Source organism: Piliocolobus tephrosceles, chromosome 2 (genome assembly GCF_002776525.5).
Source record: "Piliocolobus tephrosceles isolate RC106 chromosome 2, ASM277652v3, whole genome shotgun sequence".
Lineage (NCBI taxonomy): Eukaryota > Metazoa > Chordata > Mammalia > Primates > Cercopithecidae > Piliocolobus > Piliocolobus tephrosceles.
The window spans coordinates 64,374,399-64,402,194 of NC_045435.1; the positions used below are offsets into that span (position 1 = coordinate 64,374,399).

Below are 27,796 nucleotides of genomic sequence, written 5' to 3' on the forward strand. Positions count from 1 at the left end.
TAATAACTAATGATGTCAAAACTGTTCTCATATGCTTATGTGCCACCTGTATTTTTTTTTTTTTTTTTTTTTTTTTTGAGACAGAGTCTCGTTCTGTTGCTTAGGCTAGAGTGCAATGGCACCATCTCGGCTCACTGCAACCTCTGCATCCCGTGTTCAAGCAGTTCTCCTTGTCTCAGCCTCCCGAGTAGCTGGGATTACAGGCACCCACCACCAGGCCCAGCTAATTTTTGTATTTTTAGTAGAGATGGTGTTTCACCATGTAAGCCAGGCTGGTCTTGAACACCTGACCTCAAGTGATCCGCCTACCTCAGTCTCCCAAAGTGCTGGGATTACAGGCATGAGCCACCACGCCCACTGCCACCTGCTTTTGATACATCCTGGAACGTAAGTATCTATTGGGTGTCAGATTGTAAACTATGTGCCTGGGTGCACAGCCTCTTGCCTTTCTGGGTTTTGGTCCACAGAAAGCTATGATATAAAGAGGGGAAGTATTCAGCTATTCAGAGGGGTTGAGAGACCAAGGAGAAGAAAGGAGAGGGAGATCGTAGAGGAGACCCTCCCTTGAGGCTGCCCATCTTTGTAGACAGATGGTTACTAAGGAGGAAGAGCCTGCATCATCTGGTGGCTGCTGCAGGTGTGTCTGGCAGCTAAAAGTCAGACAGTTCAAGAAAAGGACTGTACCTTCCCACCCTTCTAAATGTCAAGAGCAAGAGAGAGGCTCCCTGTGAAAGGCTTCTTAAAACAGAGCTAGCCTCAAGCATGATCTGGATATTAATCCCAACTTAATCTTGCGTCACATAAGGATTCTGCTGAGCATAAAGGTCTTCAAATGTATTATTCTTTGAATCCCCGTCTCCTCTGGGCATCACAATGCTAGTTGTCTCAGCCGAGATTCTCTAGAAAACAGAGCTGGAGGCAAATGATTATACACTAATATTTTATTGGGAAGTGCAGTCCCAGAGATGTTGGAGTGAGGGGAAACAGGAATGAGGTCAGGAATGAATGACAGCAAATATGAGAAGGTGCATGCCAAGTTGGCATGGAAAGCAACCGATTGCTCCAATTTGTCACTGTCCTCCGATAGGCTGTACACACATCTCAGGACAGTGTGCACTCATCAGAAGGACCGGATAAGAGTTTATCCTTTCCAATAGGTTCTCCCAATATATAATTTGACCAGCTCCTGTACCTCATTGATCAAAGTATTAAACACTCTGCTCACTTCCAGGTCACACATGTGGGTGTCTAGGCCATCTGGTGTCTCAGCAGCAACAGAGATGCCTTAGGGCAGGAGAGAAGAAGAGAGTCCCGAGTATAGGAGGCAAAGTAAACCATGGGGCAAGAGTTGTCGGGTCATGTTCAAGCAGGTGGTGTCAAAAACTCTCTGCTTGACCAAACTCTAGCCAGGCTCTTTTGAGCTCTTCGTCAACTAGGTCCCATCCTTGGGCATGTCTTCAAGAGCCCTTTCTTTTTTTGGAGACAGGATCTTGCTCTGTCACCCTGGCTGAAGTGCAGTGGTGTGAACTTGGCTCACTGCAACCTCTGCCTCCTGGGTTTAAGCGATTCTCCTGCCTCAACCTCCTGAGTAGCTGGGATTACAGGCATGCACCACCATGCCCAGCTAATATTTGTATGTTTTTAGTAAAGACCAGGTTTCGCCATGTTAGCCAGGCTAGTTTCAAACTCTGGACCTGAAGTGATTTACCCACCTCAGCCTCCCAAAGTGCTGGGATTACAAGAATTACAAAGTGCCACGGCTGGCCAAGAGCCCAATTTTATCGAGAATCCTACTGTGTTACTCCGGCCCATTTACTGAGTGACCTGAAAGGCTGCCAGTTTTGAGTGGGGTCCAGAACAGGAGAAGGTTCTGCAATAGTTCCAGGCAGATGTGCAAGCTGCTCTGCCATTTGGGTCATATCACCCAGCAGATCCAACGGTGCTTGAGGTGTCAGTGGCAGGTAGGGATGCTGTTTGGAGCCTTTGGCAGGCCCCCAGAGATGAATCACAATGGAGGCTTCTAGGATTTTGGAGCAAGGCCCTGCCATCTTCTGCAGATAACTACTCTCCTTTTGAGGGACAGCTCTTGGCCTGTTACTGGGCTTTGGTAGAAACTGAACGTTTGACTATGAGTCATCAAGTCACCATGCAACCTGAACTGCCTATCACGAACTGGGTGCTTTCTGACCCATCTAGCCATAAAGTGAGTCATGCACAGCAGCATTCCATCATCAAATGGAAGTGGCATATACGTGATCAGGCTCAAGCAGGTCCTGAAGTCACAATTAAGTTACATCAGGAAGTGTCTCAAATGCCTATGGTCTCTACTCCTGCCACCCTGTCTTCTCACCCCCAGCCTGCCCTGATGGCCTCATGGGGAGTTCCTTATGACCAGTTGACAGAGGAAGAGAAGACGAGGGCCTGGTTCACAGATTGTTCTGCATGATACGCAGGCACCACCTGAGAATGGAGAGCTGCAGCACTACAGCCCCTTTCTAGGACATCCCTGAAGGACAGCAGTGAAGGGCAATCTTCCCAGTGGGAAGAACTTTGAGCAGTGCACCTGATTGTGTACTTTGCATGGAAGGAGAAATGGCCAGATGTGCAATTATATACTGATTCATGGGCTATAGCCAATGGTCAGGGACTTGGAAGAAGCATGATTGGAAAATTTGTGACAAAGAAATCTGGGCAAGAGGTACGGACCTCTCTGAGTGGTCAAAAATTGTGAAGATATTTGTATCCTATGTGAGTGCTCACCAACAGATGACCTCAGCAGAGGAGGATTTTAATAATCAAGTGGATAGTATGACCCGTTCTCTGGATACCACTCAGCCTCTTTCCCCAGCCACCCCTGTTATCACCCAATGGGCCTATGAAAAAAGTGGCCATGGTGGCAGGGATAGGGGTTATGCATGGGCTCAGTGACATGGATTTCCACTCACCACAGCCGACCTCGCTATGGCCACTGCTGAGTGCCCAGTTTGCCAGCAGCAGAGACCAACACTGAGTCCTCACTATGGCACCGTTCCTTGGGGTGATCAGCCAGCGACCTGGTGGCAGGTTGATTATATTGGACCTCTTCCATCATGGAAAGGGCAGAGGTTTGTCCTCACTGGAATAGACACTTACTCTGGATATGGGCTTGCCTATCCTGCGTGAAATGCTTCTGCCAAGACTACCATCCGTGGACTCACGGAACGCCTTATCCAACATCATGCATTCCACATAGCATTGCCTCTGACCAAGGCACTCACTTTACAGCTAAGAAGTGCAGCAGTGGGCTCGTGATCAGGAAATTCACTGATCTTACCATGTTCCCCATCATCCTGAAGTAGCTGGATTGATAGGATGGTTGAATGGCCTTTTGAAGTTACAATTACAACACCAGCTAGGTGACAGTACTTTGCAGGGCTGGGGCAAAGTTCTCCAGAAGGCCGTGTATTCTCTGAATCAGTGCCCAATGTATGGCACTGTTTCTCCCATAGCCAGGATTCACAGGTCCAGGAATCAAGGGCTGGAAGTGGAAGTGGCACCACTCACCATCACCCCTAGTAATCCACTAGCAAAATTTTTCCTTCCTGTTCCCGCAACATTACGTTCTGCCAGCCTAGAGGTCTTGGTTCCAGAGGGAGGAACGCTGCCACCAGGAGACACAGTAACATTCCATTAAACTGGAAGTTAAGATTGCCACCTGGACACTTTGGGCTCCTCCCACCTTTAAGTCAACAGGCTAAGAAGGGAGTTACAGTGTTGGCTGGGGTGATCGACCCAGACTATCAAGATGAAATCAGTCTACTACTCCACAATGGAGGTAAGGAAGAGTATGCACAGAATACAGGAGATCCATTAGGGTGTCTCTTAGTATTATCATACCCTGTGACTAAGGTCAATGGGAAACTACAACAGCCCAATCCAGGCAGGACTACAAATAACCCAGACCCTTTAGGAATGAAGGTTTGGGTCACTCCACCAGGAAAAAAACCACAATCTGCTGAGGTGCTTGCAGAAGGCAAAGTGAATACAGAATGGGTAGTAGAAGGTAGTCATCAATACCAGTTATGACCACGTGACCAGCTGCAGAAACGAGGACTGTAATTGTCATGAGTATTTCCTCCTTATTTTGTTAAAAACATGTTTGTTCATGGTACACTTGTACTAAGAAAATATCTTCATTTTATTTCTTTTTTCCTTTATTATGTGACAAGGTTTATTGACTTCACATCAGCATTTAGGTATTTCGGTTGGAGATTGGTGCTTTTTCGGTTGTACGAAGGATAGTTGCATTACATTAGGCGTAATTATGACCTTATTATTGTCTTTATTTGAAAATTATGTGTGATCTCAGGAGACGTGTATGGGTTCAAGTTGACAAGTGGTGGACTTGGGTTGGTTAATACTGAGTGTCGACTTGATTGGATTGAAGGATACAAAGTATTAATCCTGAGTGTGTCTGTAAGGGTGTTGCCAAAGGAGATTAACATTTGAGTCAGTGGGCTGGGAAAGGCAGACCTACCCTAAATCTGGGTGGGCACAATCTAATCAGCTGCCAGCTCAACCAGAATAAAAAGCAGGCAGGAAAATATGAAAAGAGAGACTGGTCTAGCCTCCCAGCCTACATCTTTCTCCTGTGCTGAATGCTTCCTGCCCTTGAACATCAGGCTCCAAGTTCTTCAGTTTTGGAACTGGGACTGGCTCTCCTTGCTCCTCAGCCTGCAGACAGCCTTTTTTGGGACCTTGTGATTGTGTGAGTTAATACTTAATAAACTTCCATATATATATACACACACACACACACACATACATACATACATATGTGTATATATATATATATTCCATTAGTTCTGTCCCTCTAGAGAACCCTGACTAATACACCTACAAAGTCAGTTTGGCCAGAATCCCTCACTCTCCATATCCAATCACCCTCCTCATCTGGTACCATACCAGATGATGTCTGATCACTCTGGTCTGCCTTCAGCAAGAATCCCATTATGTCAGTTTAGTGAAGAATTACCTTACCCTCAGTGATTTTCCACCCACCATCTTCTCGCTGGCTATAAATCCCCACCCTTCCTTGTTGTATTTTCAGAGCTGAGAAAGAAAAGGAACTTTTCATCTGAGGAATGCCAGTCCATTAAAAAACCCGGTCCAGAGAGGCATTGAAATGTGACAGAAGGCTCATATCACCCGCCCTCCTTGAGCTAAGTAATCTGCCTGCTACACGGACTCTAGACTGAGTGTCCTCACCAAGAAGCTGTAAATTAACCTAACAATGCCTCACACTGGACACCATGACCCATACCCTACAGTTCAACAATATAATGCCAATTACTCATCAATGTTATTTCTGCAAACCAGTGAGAATTCCTGAGGAACAACCTTTGTAATCGCTCCCTCTTTAAATTTGTCCTTTTTTCTTTAAAAACACGAGCCTCTTCTTTATTCTCCAGAGCATTTCTGAGCATTTCCCAGACTGCAGTCCTCAACCTTGTCCCAAATAAATTCAACTGTATTAATTTTGCCTCCGTTTCTTTCTTTAGGTAGACAGGGTTGAACCCAATCTCTCTCCCCTACTGCAAAACACTGTCATAGCAGTCACCTGAATAAAGTGTGCCTTCTCGCCTTTCACGAGTGTCAGAATAGTTTTTCCTTAACAATGATCAGACCACACAGTGGTGAGTCTAATATGCAGGAGAGGTGCCTGATATACTAGCCTGAGACCTATTTCCATAGGAAATAGTGGACTCTGAGTAATAATTAAAGGTTTTTTTTTTTTTTTTTCCAAGCATTTACTTTGCAACCAGACACTTTTCTAGGCTCTTTATCCTATTAGCTTATTTAGTACCATTTTCAGAAAAGGAAGGGAATCCAGGCACCAAGAGTTTAAGTTATCTAACGCAAGATCACTTAGCGAGTAACTGCTGGAGCTTGAATCTCTACCCTGGTGAACAGCTTCACAGCCTGTTGTTTAACCCATTACACTTAATAGACACAGAACAACGTAACAGCATACAGGACACCCTGGTCCAGTCCCCTACCACCCACAGGATCCAGGGCAAGGATGGCAATCTCTGTGGCCTGGGTTCATTCATCTGTACAATGCAAATGAGCAGATGTCGGAATTTTACAAGCACAAACATTTTGAAACAAGTCACAGAACATACTCGCTTCGGTGCCTGACTCTGAATAAACCCACACTCTATTTTATGTGTTGTTCTTATTATCATTATTACCAATCACTTTTAAGTGTTTTCTTTTACCTGAAATGGTGCTCATTGAATTGAATGTAACTTATTGGTACAAAGCATCACAATGAACTCTTTCAAGTTTTAATTTTCGTCACCTTTGCCTCCAGAGCAGCGCACACATATACGAAGTGCTGTTAAGGATTAGCCACGGAGCATGCAACGACTCTGTCTCCTTCCTGTGAAATCCAAATTGAGTGAGCTGAGACGCCCCAGGGACAGAAGAGAGATGTTTGGGTAATTGCTGATCATTCACAGGAACAAAATAAACCTTTGAAGGAGCCCTCATCCTTATACTAGATTATCATAATGCTTAAACGAAATCTTCTGACTTTAAAAATGTCTTGTAAATTTGGTTTGAATGCTTGTATTAGGTTTAATATCATCTTATTTTTCTGTTTTATGAATCATGTCAGTTTTTCTCTGGAGCTTGAAAGAAGTGCTATCCATTAACAGAACGAAAAGTCGTTAAGCAGTTCGGTCATCCTGTCACATCATAGGGAGACACTTACCCGGGGTTTGTTTCATGTGCTTATTTGGGTATGGGACAAGGAGAGATTAATCCCACAGCTGATCCTCAAACCACCCCCCCAACCCCCCACCCCAGCTCTTGAAACCCTCCTGAGGCTATCTCTAGAATGTTCCTTATCAGATTACACATCACTCTCCTCTGTCCGTGGTAGCTGATTTTTGTATAGTCACACATCAACAGTTCATTGATTGAGTATAAAAGGAAAGGTTCCACAAAAGTAAATTGTTCAGCTAAATGAAGCTTATCCTTGTAAGCAACACATTTAAAATTTTTAATTATATTTGAAAGAAATGTTGCTTGGAGATATGTGCCCAAGTCAGAAATAATTTGGTTATGAGTGACAAAAAACCTACTCAGACTAGCTTAGGCAAAATGGAGTTTATGGAGCAGATAGAGGGGTGTCTCATGGAATCCAAGAACAAAAAGTGACCAAGCTTTCTAAGAAGCAGGAAAATCGTCACACACTCGCTGGTCCAGCAGTACTCTTGGGGACTGCACTGGCACCCTGGCTGGAGTGCAGCAGCACAATCACAGGTCATTGCAGCCTCAACCTCTCAGGCCCAAGTGATCCTCTCAACTCAGCCTCCCAAGTACCTGTGTGTGCCACCATGCCAGCTAATTTTTGTATATTTTGCAGACACAGAGTTTTGCCATGTTGCCCAGGCTGGTCTCAAACACCTGGGCTCAAGCACTCCTTCTTCCGTGGCCTCCCAAAGTGCTGAGATTACAGGCATGAGCCACCACACCTGGCCCTCATTTTCCCCTTTTTAAGAACTCTATGAGTGAGATTTCATCAACTTCAATATTCCAGGTATAGAAACAGGAGCTCAGAAAGGTTGTTATGTCCCTAGATCATACAGCTGGTAGCAGGGGCTAGAGCTGGGAGTCAAACCTAAGCCTCCCAAAGTGCTGGGATTATAGGCATAAGCCACTGCACCTGGTCTCTGATTCTTTTTTTTTTTAAGATGGTCTCTCTCTCTGTCACTCAGGCTGGAATACAGTGACACAATCTTGGCTCACTGCAACCTCCACCTCCTGGGTTCAAGCGATTCTCCTGCCTCAGCTTCCCGAGTAACTGGGATTACAGGTGCCCACCACCATGCCCAGCTCATTTTTGTATTTTTAGTAGAGATAGGGTTTAAATATGCTGACCAGGCTGGTCTTGAACTCCTGACCTCAAGTGATCCACCCTCCTTGGCCTCCCAAAGTGCTGGGATTACAGGCGTGAGCCACCACACATAGCCCAGCCTCTGATCCTTGATTAACAAACCGTAATAGTCACAATTCAGGGTCCTAATCAGTCATCTGCAAGGCAGGAAGCAGTGTTTGAGCACCAGCTCTGGCTTGAACCAACACTGCAAAATTAAACATTTGTCAGTGGTTCTGGATGAGGGAAATTCTATCAAGGATGAGGGAAGTTCTATCTCAAGGGAGTATTAGGAAATGGATCAGGGCATTGTTGATTGTCACAGTGACTTGGAGGAGGGCCACTACTGACATTTAGTACATAGGAGACAGGGCCACTTAATGTCCTCCACTGTGTACAACAGCTCCACAAATGAATTGTTCTCACCTCACATCCCTCCCTCGCTCAACCCACCAAATGCCAATAGCGTTCATACTAAGAACCACAGAATCGCAGGGAGCTTCATTTCACTTTCCCAAAGGAGTAGTTTTTAACCTACAGTTTTTTTTAACTACAGTTTTTAACCTCTGTGGCCTAACCACGACTGTGTGATATCTCGGTACAGAGAGGCCCTTTGGTCGTGATTTGTGCTGCTAGGCAAACATTCTGATCATCCCCATTCTGGATACATGGAAGGGTAGGAGCAATGTGACCAGCACTGGACAATGAACTGTGAGCCAGAGAGCACGCCCCTTCTGCAATGAACAATGAATTGTCAATGAACGAGCCACAGAGGTGCTCTTTTTTCCTGGCCACAGCAGGAGATGTTGTAACAATGGCTGCTCCATGAGTCTGGGTTCTAGAGGGAAGACAGTGATAATTCAGAGTAGAACCTCCTGCCTCTTAATGATGAACATGAGTATAGGTGAAAAATAAACCTTCATTATGTTAAGTCACTGAGATGTGGGGGACTGTTTGTTACTGCAGCAAACTCAGTCAGTCCTGACAAATACAGACTCTCAAAATTGCTATGTGCCAGGAACTCTTAAGTACTTAACAGTATTAATTCATTTAATTCTTACAACTTTATGAATTAGATGCTACTATCATCCTTCCTCACTGTATAGATGAGAAAACTGAGGAACAGAGAGGTTAAGTTGCACATTGAAGTGACAGTAACTGATGGTGCTGGGATTTAAACCCAGGCAGTCTGGCTTCAGAGGCATATCTCAACTACAATGCTGTACTACCTCTTGAGTTTTATGTAGCAGGTGCTTCCACGCTAAATAACTTTAAACTACTGTGCTTCAGTTATCTAATTTCTGGTTTCAATGTTAACAATTTTGATTCTTTATTCTTGTTGTCACTTTTTACCATTGCCATCATACCTGCCACTAGCAATAACTCCTTCTTTTTTCTCTTCTAATATGCTGTTTCTAATCCATTACGGACTAGGAAACCAGATAATTAAGCTTGTTATGCACATTATAATTGTGACTAATTGAGCCCGGCCACCTTGATAGTCAACATTGCTCTATCCCACCTCCAGCCACCTTGCTCACACTCTTGTAATTGTGTGATTGGTGGCTCTTTTATCTTCCCCTCTAGACAGCATGTTCTTCTGAGGAAAGGTAATGAGCTCAATTCACCTTTATGTCTCTCTGTCCCCTTCCCCCAGCACCCAGCACAATGCTTTGCATATGTTAGGTGACTAATAAATATCTGCTAAGACTATTAAGTAATTAGGTTCTGAGTAATGGCCCAAGAGCTTGCCTATAAGTTAATTAGATGGGCTTTGCTACTAGCCTGTGGGACATCTGTTTTAGCTGTCTAGAGGCCTTTGGGATTTTCTCAGTTGTGTCTTGGATACTTAAGATTATAGGACAAAGAGATCAATGAATTCCTTCATTTAGTCTCTCAGTAGTTGTTTACTGCATTTCTACCATAATATTAAAAATACTAGCAGCTTATATGTCCTGGATATTTACCACAGGCAAGGTAATATTTGAAGCACTTTATAAATGTTAATTTATGTTACACTCACAACAATCCAATTAGGTAGGGACTGTTGTCATCATCCCAAAGGCTAAAGAAACTGAGGCACAGAAAGCAACTTTCCTAAGGCCTCATGGCTACTGAGAAGTGGAGTTAGACTAGTCAGGTGCCAGACCTATAGGAGGATAAGACAGAGAAGGCATTTATCCTCAGGAGGCTGACGAAGGCCAGATATGAAATGAATAAGCATCTAAATCTATAAAAAAAATGTATGCTGTGGCAAGTGTTCTGAAAAGAATAAACAGTGTGCTATAGGGACATAGAAGTGTGATCCCACAGGGTGTCTAGGACTGGGTGCATTAGCTTATCTATTGTTGGATAACAAACTACCCCCAAAATGTAGTGCTTAACATAACAGACATTTACTATCTCCCAGGTTCTGTGGGTCAGGGATTTGAGAGAGGCTCATCTGGGTAGTCCCAGCATGGAGTTTCCCACCAGACTGTAGTCAAGATGTTGCCTGGCTGGAGCTGCAGTCATCCAAAGGCTCGACTGGGGCTAGTGTATCTGTTTCCAAGGTGATTCATTGTATTAAACAGGTTTCTCTCAGACAAGCAGAACCAGCAGCAAAGATATAGATCACAGAGTTGGGGGGCTGGTTATAAGTCTCTTTCCAGGTATAAAGCTGTCCCTACATCTAATGCCAGACCTTGAAATCCACAGAGCAAGCAATCAGGAAGGAAAGGTCACAAGCAAATGGAAACCCTACCAGCACAAGGCACAAGGATAGACTGAAACCCATGTTCTTGGTGATGAGGTTGGGCCTTTGTTCCAGATCTGAACACACACACCTGGCCCAGCTCCTGCATCACATCAGCAAGGTGAGTCAGCAGGTAAGTAACAACACATTTGTGATACAAAATTGCTATTGCCCCTACTACCACAACCCCCTACTCCAAGTCACTGAGAATCTCCCTCATGGCCAACCCTAACTGGAAACATAAAAATAAGGGGATTCTGTGGTTCAAACTAGTTAAGCTGACACACTGCAAACCCATCACATCATGACATTCACTCCAGTGGTTCTTAAAGGCCTCAGTTCCTCCTTGGCTGTTGGCAGGAGGCCCTGTCCCTCACCACGTTGGCCTCTCATTAGGGCTGCTTGAGTGTCCTCATGACATGACAGGTAGCTGCCCCCAGAGTGAATGGCCCAGAAAGAGAATGAAGAGAAGCCTGCAATGCCTTTGATAGTCTAGTCTTGGAAGTCGCCTATTGTCACTTCTCCAGTATTCTATTCATTACAAGTGGGTCATTGAGTTCAGAACACATGCAAGGGGAGGACAATTAGGCTCCACCTTTTGAAGAGAGGAGGGTCAAAGATTTATGGGTATATCTTAAAACCAGGGGACAGTATTTAAGCTATGGGGAAGGCAACAATTTGAAGAGCCAGAGAAGAGTGTTTTGGGGCAGAAGTGACAGCAAGAGACCCTGAAGGATTTGCTGTGTGTTTTTTGCTGTGTGTGTGTTTGCTGTCCTCTTAAGGTCAGCGTGGCTACAGCCTCATGAGCCAGCCCCTGGGGAAAGCTGCCTAACATGAAGCTGGGCCTCCTCAATTGTGATGAGCAATTTGTGTTTTAATCCAAGTGCAACAAGACACTATCTGAGGTCACAAGAAGAGGGACACAGTCTGGTTTGCATTTTTGAGGTATCGCTGTGGCTGCTTTATGGGGAGTGGATTGGAGGAGGATAGAGTAGATGCAGAGAGCCCAGGAGGGGCATCAAAACACCATGCCTGTTCTTGTTCAAGCTCTGTTGCTTATTTGATCAATTCTTGTAAGCTTTCTGAACCTCTTTTGTCAACTGTAAAATGAGGTGACTACTCCTTGCATGCCTCCCTGGAGCACTGCAGACTCACAAAGAGAATGTATGTAGAGACACACTACAAAATGCAAAATGTTCTGCAATGCAGCCAGATAACTTTTGCCTGAATTGCTCTGAGTTAATACCACTTCCAGAGTTAGATATTTTAACTCCAAAAGGGCACAATCATCAGGAGAAGCCCATTTTAGCTTCAATATATCTATTGGTACAATTGCTACTCAACACTTCAACAGAGTTGATACCCACCTAAGTATTTAAATGACCAAGAACCATCACATCACTGGGGGCAATGCCATGAGATCACTGTAACATCCCTGATCCGTGAGATCACTACAACATCCCTGCAATCATTCATGACAACTCATACCACCTGGCCATGTGTCATCGCCTGGCTTAAGTTAGTGTCCTGGAGGCAGAGCCTACGATCGTGATTTTTGTGGAGGTGGTCTATGGAGGCAGCGCTTCAGGATAACCTGCGGCAGAGTGAGGGAAGCAGGATCAGGCAGGAGAGTGAGTAGGCAGATGGTGGTTTCAGGAGGGAACTGGCCTGAGCATGATCCTCTAGGGAGCTCTGGAGCGTGAAGTATGAATTGCAGAGGTTATCCTGCCCAGAGGCAAGAAGGATTGGCTGGTATACAACATCCTCTTCCCACGATTGGAATGATCTCTTGTAGTTTAACATGTCATTGCAAGAACTAATGACTTAAAACAACAGTCATCTACTTGTACACAGATGTTCATAGCAGTATTATTCACAATAGCCAGAAGCTGAAAGCAATGCACGTGTCCAATGCCAGGTGAAAGGATAATGAAAATGTGGTATATACGTACTATGGAATATTATTTAGCCTTAAAAAGGAAGAAAATTCTGACATGCTACAACATGGATAAACTTGGAAGGTATTATGCTAAGTCAAGTAAGCCAGTCACAAGAAGGCAAATATGGTATGAGTCTGCTTATATGAGCTGCGTAGAGTGGTCAAATTCATGGAGATAAAAAGTAGAATGATGGTTGACTGGAGGGAGGAGGGAATGGGGAGTTGTTTAATGGCTATGAAATCTCAGTTTTACAAGATGAAAAAGTTGATTGGTTACGCAACAATGTGAATATACTTAACACTACCTATCTACTTAACTGTGCACTTAAAAATGGTTACAATGATGAATTCCCCATTATGTGGGATTTTTGGTTTTGTGTTTGTTTCGGAGACACGGTCGTGTTCTGTCACCTGGGCTGGAGTATAGTGGCAGGATCGTGGCTCACTATAACCTTGAACTCCTGGGCTCAAGCAATTCTCCTGTCTCACCATCCCAAGTAGCTGGGACTATAGGCACACACCACCAAGCCTGGCTAATGTTTCTTTTCTTTTTTTTTTTTTCTTGTAGAGACAGGGATCTCGCTATGTTGCTCAGGCAGGTCTTGAACTCCTGGGCTCAAGAGATCTGCCTACCTTGGCCTCCCAAAGTGCTAGGATTACAGATGTGACCCACTGTGCCCAGCCTTGTTATGTGTATTTTACCACAATTAAAATAAAAATAAAAATTAAACAACAGTAATCATTTATTATCTGTCACTGTCTCTGTGGGTCACAAATTCGGGAGTGGCTCAGCCCGGGTCTCTCACGAGGGTGCAGGCAGATGGCAGTTAGGGCTTAGGCTGTCTTGAAAGCTTCTTCACACATGTGTCTGGTAGCTGGGCTGAGAAGACTCAAACAGCTGGGGCCCCTTGGGGGTCTCTATCTCAGTGTGGTGGCTTCCCAGTCACTGAGCTTCTTACATCACGGCTCAGACTCCAAGGCACATGTTCTGAGGGACAGATAGAGACAGAGAGGCAGGCCGAAGCCGTATCATTGCTTACCATCTAGTTTGGAAGGTACATTAGTCTCCTAGGACTGCTGTAACAAAGGACCACAAGCTGGGTGGTTTAAAACAACAGAAATTTGGTCTCTCACAGGTCTGGAGGCCAGAAGTCTGAAATCCAGGTGTTGGCAGAGCTGCACTCCCTCTCAAAGCTCCAGCGGGGAATCCTTCCTTGCTTCTTCCAGCTTCTGGTGTTGCCAGCAATCCTTGGCACTCTGGTTGTAGAAGCCTCCCTGCAGTCTCTGCCTCCATCTTTACGTGACATTCCTGTGTGTGTGTGCGCGCCTCTATGTGTAAAACAATAACTGTTTTAACAATAGTTGTGAAGATGGAGTGAGTTAATACTTAGTTGTGTAATAAATGTCCATTAAACATTAGCAACAGGCCGGGCGTGACAGCTCAGACCTGTCACTTTGGGAGACAAAGGCAGGTGGATCACTGGAGCCCAGGAGTTCAAGACCAGCCTGGGCGACGTGGTGAAACCCTGTCTCCCTGTCTTTCTTTGTATAAAGACAAATTTCCCCCTCCTTCTCTGTATAAAGACATGAGTCACTGGATTAAAGACCACCTTAATCCAGTATGACCTCGTTAAAACTTGATTACATCTGCAAAGGCATTATTTCCAAGTAAGATCACATTCATAGATATCAGGGGTTGAGACTTGAACATATCTTTTTAGAAGACACATTCAACCTACAACAGAAGGCATGCAGCCACTTCCACCTCATTCTCTTCCTTAGAATCCTGAAGTCTTTCAGACTGACCCACCTTCACGGAGAAGGAATCTGCCTGTTGATGAGAATGTCAGAATTTGCAGGGAGTGTGTAACCTCCCAGGCATCACAGGAGCCATGTCTCCTACCAGCCATGCCCAGCCTTCAGAGAGGGTGCAGGTGTGAGCCGTTAAACCAGCACTGCTGCAGCTGGGCACACTGGCTTTGTACCAGGCATTTGGGAGCAGCACCAATGACACCTGCTATAGGAACATGACAACCAATCCTTTGCAGACCAGTGGATCAGCTCATCCCCTTCCATGGCATGCTACAGACAACTATTCTTCAATTATAAAAATGGCACCACCTCTTAAGTAGAAAAACAAAAATTTTTTAAAATAATCACATTTTTTGATACTGTTTAGACAGCTAAATAATAATACTTGCCCAATGAGAATGTTTACAATGGGTCAATACTGTTCCAACTATTAACAGATTTAATCCTGACAATTGTAGGAGGTTGGGTCCATTATCATCCTTATTTTACAGATGAGAAGACTGAGGCTCAGAGAGGGTTACGTAACTTCTCCAAGTTCAGATGGCTGCTCAGTGGCAGAGCTGAAGTTTGAAACTCAGCATCTGCATCCATAAATCTATGCTCTTAGTCTCACTACTGTACTGCTATTCTGAAATAGAATCCAGTAAGAAAAAAGCAAACCAAACTTGGTCTTCTATTATATAATAATTTAGATTTATAATTGAATTTAAACATAGCCCCAAGAAATTATGGACCAACAGGTCTACAACCGCTTTCCCAAGAGAACTCTTACACTGAGGTATAACCACTTCTTCCAGAAGCAAGAGCCTGGGATAAGCCAAACCCAAGGCTGCCTGGGCAAAGTAGCATTGTCCTGGAAGAGCACATCAAATTGAGGCTCCAAATTCCAGCATTAGCAAACCCTTTAGGTGTAATTAATCTGCAACAGAAGCTCTGCAGGGCAGTGTGAATTCTGCAAGCAGACCCTCTCTCCTGGTAGTTAGATGAGGCAAATCAACTAATTTCCCCAGTGAGATATGTTTTCTGTTGGACTTGTGCTTTCAATTATCCAGATGAAGAAAAATTCCATTTCGGAGGCTCTTTTCCAAATCCCAATTTTCTTCCTTATTCCCAACTCTTAACACATCCTCTTCCCTAGCAGCTACCTAGGACCAGAGATTCTGATCTTTCTGCTTAGTGGAGTGTGTGTGTGTGTGTGTGTGCATGTGTGTGCCTTGGAGGCTGGAGGCAACAGGCAGGGGTGGTGCAACACCCTGAGCAGTCATGAACTGCCAGATAAAATGCCCTTGATCTGATGGTTTGCTTCAAATCATCAGACTGCATCATTCGACAATCCGGCAGCCTCCAGCTGATGGATTTGCAGAAGTGCTCAAGGATAATTGGCATTTTAATGGGAAAATGCCATGTTCCCAAGTGTCAGAATAGCAATAAGATACCCCAAGGGCCATTAACACAGTTCTTGGGTAATTAAAGTTGCTCACCCATCAGTCTTGGTCTCAGAATCTATCCCATGCTTGCAGCAGGGCTTCTGGGGGTGCCCAATTCTCGCAAACCACTAAATTGGAACTCTAATGATCAAATGGCTTTTCCCATTCAAACACACACATGCAAAAGACACTGAAGAGCAGTTGCACCTCCATCTGTCACTGCCATTCTTCTGTCTTCTCTTGCACTAGGGCTGGGCTCAGGAAAGAACTGTGAGAACCATGGGTGATAGAAGGAATAATCCTTAACTGACTCTTCTGGTATCAACTTATAGAGGCCAGATTTCAGAAGGTCATTTTGATCCAATGCATCCACTATTTATTTATAGTTTACAGATGCCAGATACAGGGTGCATGGTAACCCTTGGCTTGGTGATTAGGGTTGGGGCTGTACTTTAACCTCCCTTCACTCTTTTGGCTGGGCATCTGGTGTCCACACAATTAGATGTGCTGGTCTTTGCTAATGTTTCTTTTTCTTCTTCTTCTTCTTTTTTTTTTTTTTTTTTTTTTTTTGAGACAAGGTCTCACTCTATTGCCCAGGCTGTAGTGCAGTGGTGCAATCTTGACTCACTGCAGCCTCAACCTCTCGGGCTCAAGGGATCCTCCCACCTCAGCCTCCTGAGTAGCTGGCACTACAGGTGCATGCCACAATGCCCAGCTAATTTTTGTATTTTTTTTTTTTTTTTTTTTTTTTAGAGACAGAGTTTCACCATGTTGCCAAGGCTGGTCTTGAACCCCTGGGCTCAAGCGATCTGCCAGCTTTTGTCTTCCTAACGCCTTGGATTATGGGCATGAGCTGTCGTGCCCGGCCTGTTGCTAATGTTTAATGTGCACTTATTACGCACCCAAGCATTAAATCACTCCACCTCACAACTGTTGTTAAAACGATTATTGCACAGATAAAGAAGCTGAGGTTGAGAGAGGGAAGTGGCTTGTATAAGATCACCCAGAAAATGGAGCTCAAGCTCAAGCTGTCTGATTGCAGAGCTCAAGGTTTTCACCACTACCCTATTGTGATGGTTGATTTGGAATGTCAACTTGACTGGATTAAGGGATACCCAGATAGCTGGCATTATTTATTCTCCATGCTTCAGTAGTTACTAAGCCTGTCTCTTTTCTGCTGAAAAGGAAACCCAGGTGGCTTTGCTTTTGACTGGAATGACTGGGCAGCCCCAGATGTGTCTGTGAGGATGTTTCCGGAGATTGGCTTGTGAGTTGGTGGACTTAGTAGGGAATATCCACCCTCAAAGTGGCTGAACACCATCCAATCAGCTGTGGATCCAGATGGAACAAAAAGGAGGATGAAAAAGAGAATCCTCACCCTCTTTCTGCCAAGCCTGGAAGCCCTTCTCCTGCTCTTGAACATCAGCATTCCAGGTACTCTGGCCTTGGGACTCATATCGGTGGCCTCGGACTGAGAGCAACACCATTGCCTCCCTGGTTCTGAGGTCTTCAGACTTGGGTTGAGCCAAGTTACCAGCTTCCCTGGGTCTCCAAGCTTGCAAGCATGGGCCTCTCAGCTCCGTAATCAAGTGAGCCAGTTCCCCTAATAAATCATTTGCATGCATCCTTCTCTGTATATCCTATTGGTTCTATATCTCTGGAGAATCCTGACCAAAATGGCTCTCCTTCTCTCATTCACTTATCAAAATTTGGGGGGCAACTCATTTCTGTACCTGTTAAAGAAGTATATCTTCCTATGAAAGAATCCTCAATTCTCATTTTGACCAAAGGGTTTGTCCCAGTGCCATTTTAGGAGCATGAAATAATGCTCAAGTCAAAGCACATGGGCTGGACTGAGGGCTTTGAGATGAGGCTGGTGTAGAACGGGGCTTTCTCCCATCAGGGACCGCCTGCCCTTAGGAATAGGGACACGAGAGTCAGGGTTCTGACAGGAAACAGATGGCTCATTCAATCAGGGCACTCGTGGACTGTTTAATAAAAGTACTTAGGCCGGGCGCGGTGGCTCAAGCCTGTAATCCCAGCACTTTGGGAGGCTGAGGCGGGCGGATCACGAGGTCAGGAGATCGAGACCATCCTGGCTAACACGGTGAAACCCCGTCTCTACTAAAAATACAAAAAAACTAGCCGGGGGAGGTGGCGGGCGCCTGTAGTCCCAGCTACTCCGGAGGCTGAGGCAGGAGAATGGCGTGAACCCGGGAGGCGGAGCTTGCAGTGAGCTGAGATCCGGCCACTGCACTCCAGCCCGGGCAACAGAGCAAGACTCCGTCTCAAAAAAATAAAAAAAATAAAAATAAAAAAAAAAATAAAAGTACTCTACAGAGCTGAGGGCAGGATTTAAGAAACCCAGGGAGGGATGGGGAGAAATTCCAAGTGAGGCAAAAGCCAGAGCTGCTACGTCCTAAGATATGAAGAGAAATGGGGGTTGGGGAGTCAGTGATTTCAGGGACCTAGAGAAGGTAGCTGCTTGGGGATGGCTGCATGACAGGGGCTGTGGCTTCCCTAGAGGAATACAGCAAGTGAACTGGCAAAGAGGGGGTCCAGCCTCATTCTCCTCTTGCCTTCTCTCCTGCCAGTCCCTGCTTTTAGCTACAACCAACCCAAATCCAAAGGGCAATGAAGCCACATTGATTGGGTGTGGCAGTCACAGCTGCAGTGTTTCTAGGCATGCTACAGGTGGGCCAGGAAGAAGCTGAGTCTAGAATGAGAAATAGAACATATCCAGCACAACAGAATGATGACCTAGATTTGTGTGCAACCAAATATTCAATGGGAGAAGCTTGTTTCCTGAGATTTGGCTTTTGGGGGGAAAATACTTATTCCCCTAGTTGTTCTTCACTTGTTTTTAGATCAGGAGAATCTTGGCTTCTTTCTGCCCCTCCATTTATTTGCTTGAAGAGAAAAAAATTAATTGAATGATGACTTTGGGACAGAGGAGGCAAGGTAGCCCAGCCCCTTCCCATCTGTCCCCCTTGGGGAACAGCCTGACTACTTAAAGTATGTGTTCCAGACCACTCTCAGCACTGCAGATATCATGGCAAGAAACCCCTGCCCCTGAGAAGAAAGGCCCATGACTTTCCAATATTGCTTGAGACTGACTAGGTAAATACACCACATTTTGGGATGTCCCAAATGTGGGACATTTTACAAGTCCTTTGGCCAGGTCTAAATACATCTTTTCATCCAGTTTTATCAGAGATAATTGGTCTCCTGATCCCTGCCAGCTTCTCCTTTCATTGGTCATTGCTCAGTACCTGACCTGAAGTGGGAAAGAAAAAGCTATATTTCTTTTCTTTTCTTTCTTTCTTCCTTTTTTTTTTTTTTTTTTTTTTGAGACAGGCTCTCACTCTGTTGTCCAGGCTGGAGTACAGTTCCACAATCTCAGCTCACTGCATCCTCTACCTCCCAGGTTCAAGCGATTCGCATGCCTCAGCCTCCAGAGTAGCTGGGACTACGGGAATGTGCCGCCATGCCCAGCTAAGTTTTGTATTTTTAGTAGAGATGGGGTTTCACCCTGTTGGCCAGACTTGTCTCAAACTCCTGACCTCAAGCGATTCGCCCATCTCCCAAAGTGCTGGGATTACAGGTGTAAGCCACCACGCCTGGCCAAAGTTATGTTACTTTAACTGCAAAATTGGCAACTGAGAGTCAAAGTTGAGGACTTTGTGAGTGTCAAAGTTTGTGTCAATCCCCAAACAGACACATCCTACGGTGTATGAAGAAGCAGATGAACTGACATGCCTCTGTGCAGCAGCACCCATCCTCCAGCCCCCTCCCCACTCTCACTGGTCTAAACAAGCAGAAGGCTGGAGATGGGAGGTATTTGAAGTTGTCCCTTAAGTGGTAGGTGCCTAGGGAATAGAGTTGTTGCACCTCTCTTCCCTCCCCATGGAGGATGGAAGGGGTGGTGCTTTATTCCTGAAGCCAAGCAAAGGAAATTTCAAAAGGATCCCTATGGCGCTGGGCAGGGGAACAAGAATGGGAAAGAGATGGGAAGAGAGAGGAGAGACCAAAGTGCAAGAGTAGGTCACATAGATACCAAGAACGTGACCCCATTAGGGCCATCTTGCCACTGACTCATCCAAGGGAGAGCTCCAGAACTAAAGATATAAGTTGAGGGGGTGTTCTAGTTTATTGATCTGTGACAAGCCACCCCAAAGCTTAGCAGCTTAAAACACCAGCCATTTTATTGTATGTCATAATTTTGTGGGTCAAGAATTCAGGCAGGGCTCTATTGAGAATTCTGCTGCTCCACATGGAATCAGGTGAGGGCCTCTGGTGGTGTGCAGCTGGTGGAAGGGCTGGTCTAGTGCCTTGGCTGCAAGGCTGGCTTCAACTGGGACTATTGATTGGCACACCTACAATTGCCTTCCCAGTGTGACAGTCAGACTTCTTACGTGGTGGCTCAGAGGTCCAAGAAGCCCTGATGGCAGCTGCAAGGTTTCTTATGATCTAGTGTCAGAAGTTTGAGACTGTCCCTTCAGTCAAGCATTCTATCAGCCAAGCAAGTCACTAAGGTGAGCCTACTTTAAATGGGAGGGGAAAGAGACTCCTCCTCTCTACGGTAGGACTAGCAAAGATTCCACCGCTATCTCTATATATTCTGGAGGCATTTGGCATATGTCTAGCCAGAATGTTTGTGTCAGGTCAGGGAAAGTCCCCCACCAGGGCCTTTTATATAACTTAGTTTTCTGCCCCATGAGAAGGCAGGTGTTGGCTGCCAGCCCAGCAGAAGCCATTGCCAGAGAAGCCAAGAAAGTCTCAAAAAGAAACACCTCTTAAGAGGCATTTGTCCCTTTTCCCCCAGCCTGCTCCTCAACCCCTAAAGCACTAGAGGAGGAAGAGCTAAAAAGCAGACCACATCCCTTCCTCCTCAAGATGCCTTGAGGTCAAAACCAGGTATCCTCTGGGGGTTGGGAGATAAAAGTTAAATTGGGGTATGAGATTGAACCTTCAAACTTTAAACTAGCCTGGACTGGACTCAAAACCTAAACATGACTGGAAAACTAGTGCTGAAATCTGATTAAGGGAGAGTAGACATAGCACAGTTAAAGTCAATGATTGGAGAAAATAAGACAGTTGTTTGTATCTTTACTGAATTTAGATTTTTCAATAACCTGGTAACATTTTCATAATAACACATGGATGTTATGCAGTTAGCAAGAAATAAGTTTGTAAGATTTGAAGATGCTCCTTCCTGAAAAAGGTACAGGGCTTAAACCTGTTCTAAATGATCCATCATAGGGGCCTATAATCTTTTCTCTGAGATGAAACAGGGACACTGGTATTGGAGAGGAAAAACTTTTCCTCTACCCTCTTAGGTGAGATAACTGGGGGCCTGTGAATTAAACACACAAAAAACTGACAGGAGCAAAAGCACACAATTTTTATTCATATTTATGTGCATGAGAGTTCACAGAAAAGAAGTGAAACTCAAGCAGTTAGACTTGAGAGCTTATATACCCTTTTAACAAAGAAAAGAGGATTTGGTTTCCAGGGATCATAAATTGTGGGGCAGTAACTAGGACATATATGGGGGAACTAATGGAAGATAAGGATTCTTTTAGTAAGGTCTAAAACACTCATCTTTGTATGGACCCTTCATCTCTTCACTCTTCTCTTCTATATGTGTTTGGGATCAGTCACAAAAACGAATGCTGCCTTCTGGTGTGGGACTTTGGTGACATTCCCTCCCTGTGCTGCAAGCATTGCTGAGAAGTTACATCTAAGATAAAACAGGAGTAAAGGATCCAGCTTTCAGTTTTCATGAGACTCAACAGGAGCATCAGCATCACTCACTTAAAGAATGGAGATGGACACAGCGGGGTATTAAAACTGCTGGTGACTAGCTGCTCAGGAGGCTGAGGCAGGGGAATCACTTGAACCCAGGAGACAAAGGTTGCAGTGAGCCAAGATCACACCACTGCACTCCAGTCTGAGTGACAGAGAAAGACTCCACCTCCAAAAAAAAAAAAAAAATTGTTGCTGACTGCATCAGTCGAGGTCCTGCCAGGACACAGATGGTGCTCTCAGTGTGAGTAATTTGAGGCATGTTTAGTAAAGGCACTATCTACAAAGGGGTGGGCAGAGTATGGGACACCATAGCTGACTTACAAAAACCCAGGGCTGGTAACAGAGAGCTATTATCACCCTGATGCTTTGAAGGGACAGCAAGGGACAGTTATGAGGACCTGGAGGTGGCATGGGCTTCCCAGGAGAAGCTGTGACCTTTGAGGGATGCTGCCAGTCCAGGGCAATTCCAGAGGGGGTGAAAGAGTTGGTAGAACCCAACCAGAAGCCACAGAAAAAGTGCCTCCTGGACCACAGAGCAGGGTGGAGAACGGCTGAGAATAGATTGAGACAATGGAAAATACCCAGCACAGTGACAGTAAAGTGGAACATCAGCAATCACTACCAACCAGGCACTCGCTACAACATTCCAGACCTGGTGCTGAGCATTTTACAGGCATTCACTGATCGAATCATCGCAAATTTATCAGCACAGTTTCTACTCATATTGCCCATATCACAATTTACTAAATTGTCCAGCACCGCACAGCTAGGAAGTGGTACAACTGGGGTCTGTCCTTTTCATTGTCTTTAATGAGCTCTTTCAAAACTCTGTTGTAGGAAACTGATAATAATGCCAATATGTTTGGTCCAGTGGAGATGCCATTGAGTCCCCTTTGGAAGTGGACAGTATTGCATCTGTAGGGGCGTAAAATAATAGTCTCTCTACCTTTCATAGTTCTTAATTAGGACAGACTCCTATAACAAAAGACAGATTAACAAGAGAAAAAGTTTATTAACATGTATGTTTCATGTATATATGGGAGATACCCACAGAATGAGTAAATCTCAGAGGAAGCTTTGAAATTAGGCTTATGTCGCATCTTTCACACATATATACACATGCACACATACACACACAAAATCCAGTAAAATTTTAGAGAGTGATAAGACAAAGGAAAAGGACTCTAAGTCTCTAGGGATGGCAAATTGTGGGAAGGCAAATAGCAAACAAAGGCTAGATAATACAACTTGTAAGGTAGATGATTCTGCTGCCTTCTCTGGGCTGATAAGGGTCTAAGGTTGTCTTCAGTGTCTTGTTTTTGTCCTTCCTGGTAGAGAGGGGAGGAGGAAAAAGTTACCTTTGTAAATTTATATCCCACTTTTAGGCAAGTAGGAGGAGGTTTCTTGTTTCTTGTACCTGCTTCTTCTCAATTACCTTCAGCTCAACATGATCCTTATGCCAAAATGGCATCTTTTGGGGTGGCATATCCCAGTCTCCTACACATCTATTAGCAAATCCATTTGGGCATTTCTGACAACCTATATAGGTGTCTGCCCTTTTTTTTTCCCTCATTCTCCTTTGAACTGGTTGATTAAAACTAACTGATTTTTTTTTTCATTAATTGAGTTAAATGAAATCTTTGACCTGTGTTCATTTTATGTGTGAGTCATGCCTTTACCTTTTAGAAAATCTCTCCTTTTACCATGGTCCACCTGCATGCACCTTCACCCCTTCATCCCAGTCCTTCATTGACTGATCAATCTCTCCCTTTGGGAGTCCTGAAAATTGTGGGAGAGACGACTTCTCCCATTTTCTCTTCCTGTTAGTGACTGGTGTTTGATTTCCAAGGGTGCTGGGACCTTACTAAGTCCCAAGGCCCAGGAATCCCCACTTTTCTGTGTACTAGCAGCAGAATAGCCCAGGGCCAAGGGCACAGGCTTTGGCATCCAGTTGTACCATTTCCTAGCTGTGCAATGCTGGGCATAGTAAGCTGTGATCTGGGATATGTCAATAGAAACAGAACTGATAAATCTGTGCAGACAGAGCAATCTCTGAGATGTACTCATTTCTATGGGTATCTCCCATGTACATATGAAGCATTCATGTTAATAAACTTCTTTTGCTGTTGTTAATCTGCCTTTTGTTATAGAAGTTTGTCCCAGCTAAGAACTATAAAGGGTAGGGAGAAAATTATTTTTTCCTTTCCTACAGATGCAACATTGTCTTCTTCCAAGGGAGACTCAGTGGCATCTCCACTGGACCAATCTTATTTGCATTATTATCAGTTTCCTACAAAAGAGTTTTAAAAGAGCTCATTAAAGAAAAAGAAAAGGACAAACCCTGATAGAATCAGATAACCCATGCAGGGGGTGCACCTAGTATTCCACTGAAAGGCTATCCAATGATCTCTTGTGCCTATATCAAAGGCTTTTCCAGTTATTCTTGACAATCATGATTGCAATTGTCCGTAAGTTTATAGGCTGTAATTTACATGGTTGTCACCCACGTGGTTGTCCAAGTTTACAGCCCCTGACAGTTGAAGGAAGAAGCCAGCAGCAGGAACTATTTTCACTGTTCCTTAGACCTCACCCCAGACTTTCCCTGTTCCTCTTCCCTTCTCCCCTGATTTTATACCTCCTTTATTTCTAGAAAAAATCTCCCCCTATTTTTCTTTCCCTCTGAGATACTTCTCTTATCTTTTGACAGTAAACCTTGATGGCTAATTCATTAGCAACTGAAAAACTGCTTTCTCTTTCCTCCAGGGCAGCATGAGCTTAAATCAGCAAACTGAGGAGAGAGAAATTCTTTGCCCTCCATCCTTCAGGAGAGCACAGCAAAGGAAAAAAACAAAAAACAAAAAACAAAAAAACCCAGAAAAACAACAATATTATTTTTTCTGTATTAAATTAAAATGTAGTTAAACAAAATAAATTAAAATTCCTTATTAACACCCTATTCAAGGCTTGGTTCAAATGCCACCCTCCTAATGAGGTCTTCCCTGACCATCTTATTTTAATTGCAACTCCACACTCCCACCCATCTTGTACCCCCTACTCAGCTTTATTCCTTATAAAGGGTTGCAGCCTGCAGGCTGGGAAGTATAGCCTTGAACAGAAACCAAAAGCAGGGTACTGAATTTGGACTTTATACCAAACGGGTTGGCTAAGTAGACATGTTTAACAGACTGTAGGAGGGGCTATGAATTTGCCTGATGGGGCACAAGCATGTGTAGTAAGCAAACATCCATGTTGTACACATCCCATGTTCACTTTGAGATAGAGACTTGACATTTAAATGCATGAAAATTCAGCTCTATATGTCAAAAGGTGTAAACAGGACACAGAGACATCCTGTATACAGTCCCTGTAACTCAGCCAGAACCAGTTCGAGGTCGGTGATCTCTTATCAGGAAGAGAAGCTAGTCAGTGGTTTAAATTGGTGGTAGAGCAAGTCTTTTGAAAGCACTGGTTTCTGGTTAACTCTTTTTTAAATTGCATCTCACTTTAATGTGGAATCTAAAAATAAAAAAGGTCAAATGTACAGATATAGAGAATAAAACAGTGGAAACAGGGAGTCGTAAGTCAAAAATACAAAGTAGCAGATATGCAGAATAAACAAGTCTAGAGGTCTAAAGAACAATTTGAGGACTGTAGTTAATAAAATTGTATTGAATTAGTGATTTTTGTTAAATAGATTTTAGCTGTTCTTGTCACAAAAAGTGTAACTATGTGAAATGATAAACACGTTAATTTGCTTCACTATAGTAACTATTTTACTATCTACATGTATGTTATAAACCTCAAGTATAAATGATAAAATTTATTTTAAGGCCGGGCGCGGTGGCTCAAGCCTGTAATCCCAGCACTTTGGGAGGCTGAGACGGGCGGATCATGAGGTCAGGAGATCGAGACCATCCTGGCTAACACGGTGAAACCCCGTCTCTACTAAAAAATACAAAAAACTAGCCGGGCGAGGTGGCGGGCGCCTGTAGTCCCAGCTACTCGGGAGGCTGAGGCAGGAGAATGGCGTAAACCCGGGAGGCGGAGCTTGCAGTGAGCGGAGACCTGGCCACTGCACTCCAGCCTGGGCGACAGACCGAGACTCTGTCTCAAAAATAAAAATAAAAAAATAAAAATTTATTTTAAAAATGGCTGAGGGAGCTTATCAGCACTAAACCTGCCTTATAAGAAATGTTAAAAGGAGTTTTTTTGAGTGGAAATAAAAGGATGCTGAAGTAACAACGTGAAAACATATAAAAGTATAAATCTTATTAGTAAAAGTAAACACATAGCCAAATTCAGAATACTGTAATGTTGTCATGGTAGTCTATAAATCACTCTTTTTTGTTCTACTTTAAGTTCTGGGATACGTTTGCAGAACGTGCAGGTTTGTTACATAGGTATACATGTGCCATCATATAGGCTTTAAGCCCCACATGCATTAGGTATATGTCCTAATGCTCTCCCTCCCCTTCCACTCCACCCTTCTCTGGTTAACTCTTAAGAAAGCAAGCCTAATGCTGGTTAGCAAGGGAGGGGGTAAAATAAGGCATGTTCAACCTCCTGTCATGCTGGGAACTCAGTTTTCAAGGTTTCTCGGAGGTCTCTTTGGCCAAGAGGGGGATCCATTCAGTCAGTTGAGGGGACTTAGAATTTAATTTTATTTCTCAGATGTCAACTCTTTGAAGGCAGGGATTTTGTTCTTTTTGTTCAATATCTTAACCCTACCACCTAGAACAATGCCTGACATATAAATGTTCAATAAAGATTTGCTCAGCAAATTAACGGAAATCGTCTGGACACTGACATCCTTCCACACTTGACTCGCTGGCTTGCACACTAGGCTTCACACTGGCTGTGACCTAACCTATGAGCTGCCCTTCTTCAGTTTTCTTCTTTCCTCTACTGTTTCACTTAGCATCTAACTGTGAAAGCTGCCTGAGATCAGGGAGCAGGAAATGGAAGCTGAAAGTTGCAGAACTCCTGATACACAAATCAAAATGTTTGGGGCCCAGACTCTCAGAGATAAATCCCAACCCTCTCAAATGCTTTCAGACGGGTAAGGATCAAGCTTTCTTGAGACCCATGGCCTATAAATTGGTGAGGAGAGGAGGGTTTTTTGAGGAAAAACAAAAGGAAATTAGGTATGACAGCCGGGATAGAATGAGAAGAGAAATCACATCATGTCTCTTATTAGAGCCTTAGAGTTGCCGCTCCCTTTCTTCTGAGATCTCCTTAGGCAGTTTCTCAGGGATGCTTAGAGAGATGGGTTGTTGACTGCACCGTGGCCACCTTTCCTGGTTCAGCGGACAGAAGCAAGGACATCACCTGGAAGTCTGTTAGAAATACAGGATCTCAAGCCCTGCTGATATGGTTTGGACCTGTGTCCCCTCCAAATCTCAAGTTGACATGTAATCCCCAGTGTTGGAGGTTGGGGCCTGGCAGGAGGTTGATATGGTTTGCCTGTGTCCCCACCCATATCTCACCTTGAAATGTAGCTCCCATAATTCCCACTGTTGTGGGAGGGACCTGGTAGGAGATAATTGAACCATGGGGGCAGTTTCCCCTATACTGTTCTCGTGGCAGTGGGAATAAGGCTCACCAGATCTGATGGTTTTATAAGGGGAAACCCCTTTCACTTGGCGTTCATTCTCTCTTGCCTGCCGCCATGTAAGATGCACGTTTCACGTTCTGCCATGATTGTGAGGCCTCCCCAGCTACGTGGAACTGTGAGTCCATTAAACCTCTTTTTCTTTATGAAATACCCAGTCTCAGGTATGTCTTTATCAGCAGTGTGAGGACAGACTAAAACAAAGGTGTTTGGAACATGGAGGTAGTTCCCTCATGTATGGATTAGCATCATCTCCTTGGTGGTGATGATGAATGAACTTTTGCTCTGTGTTCACACAGATCTGCTTGTTTAAAAGCATGTAGCACCACCCTGCCCTCACTCTCTTGCTCCTATTCTCACCATGTGACATGCCTGCTCCAGCTTTGCCTTCCACCATGAGTAAAAGCTCCCTGAGGCCTCACCAGAAGTGGATGCCTGCATCGTGCTTCCTACACACCTGCAGAGCCACGAGTCAATTAAATCTCTTTTTTTATAAATTACCCAGTCTCAGGTATTTCCTTATAGCAATCCAAGAACA

General features: G+C 44.4%; 1 long non-coding RNA gene across 11 annotated transcripts in view; it reads left to right on the plus strand.

Moving 5' to 3' along the window:
- Positions 1 to 27,796, plus strand: part of LOC111533110 — a 130,276-nt gene that overhangs the window by 88,862 nt on the left and 13,618 nt on the right. For 2 of the 11 annotated variants that reach the window (XR_002728746.2, XR_002728761.2), the window contains 3 exons: positions 5,090 to 6,482; positions 10,622 to 10,791; positions 17,022 to 17,802. This is a non-coding gene — a long non-coding RNA (uncharacterized LOC111533110). Of the gene's footprint in view, positions 1 to 5,089; positions 6,483 to 7,766; positions 7,825 to 10,621; positions 10,792 to 17,021; positions 17,803 to 27,796 lie in introns of those variants that run through there. The other 9 variants (XR_002728750.2, XR_002728754.2, XR_002728757.3 and 6 more) reach the window with 9 other exon arrangements.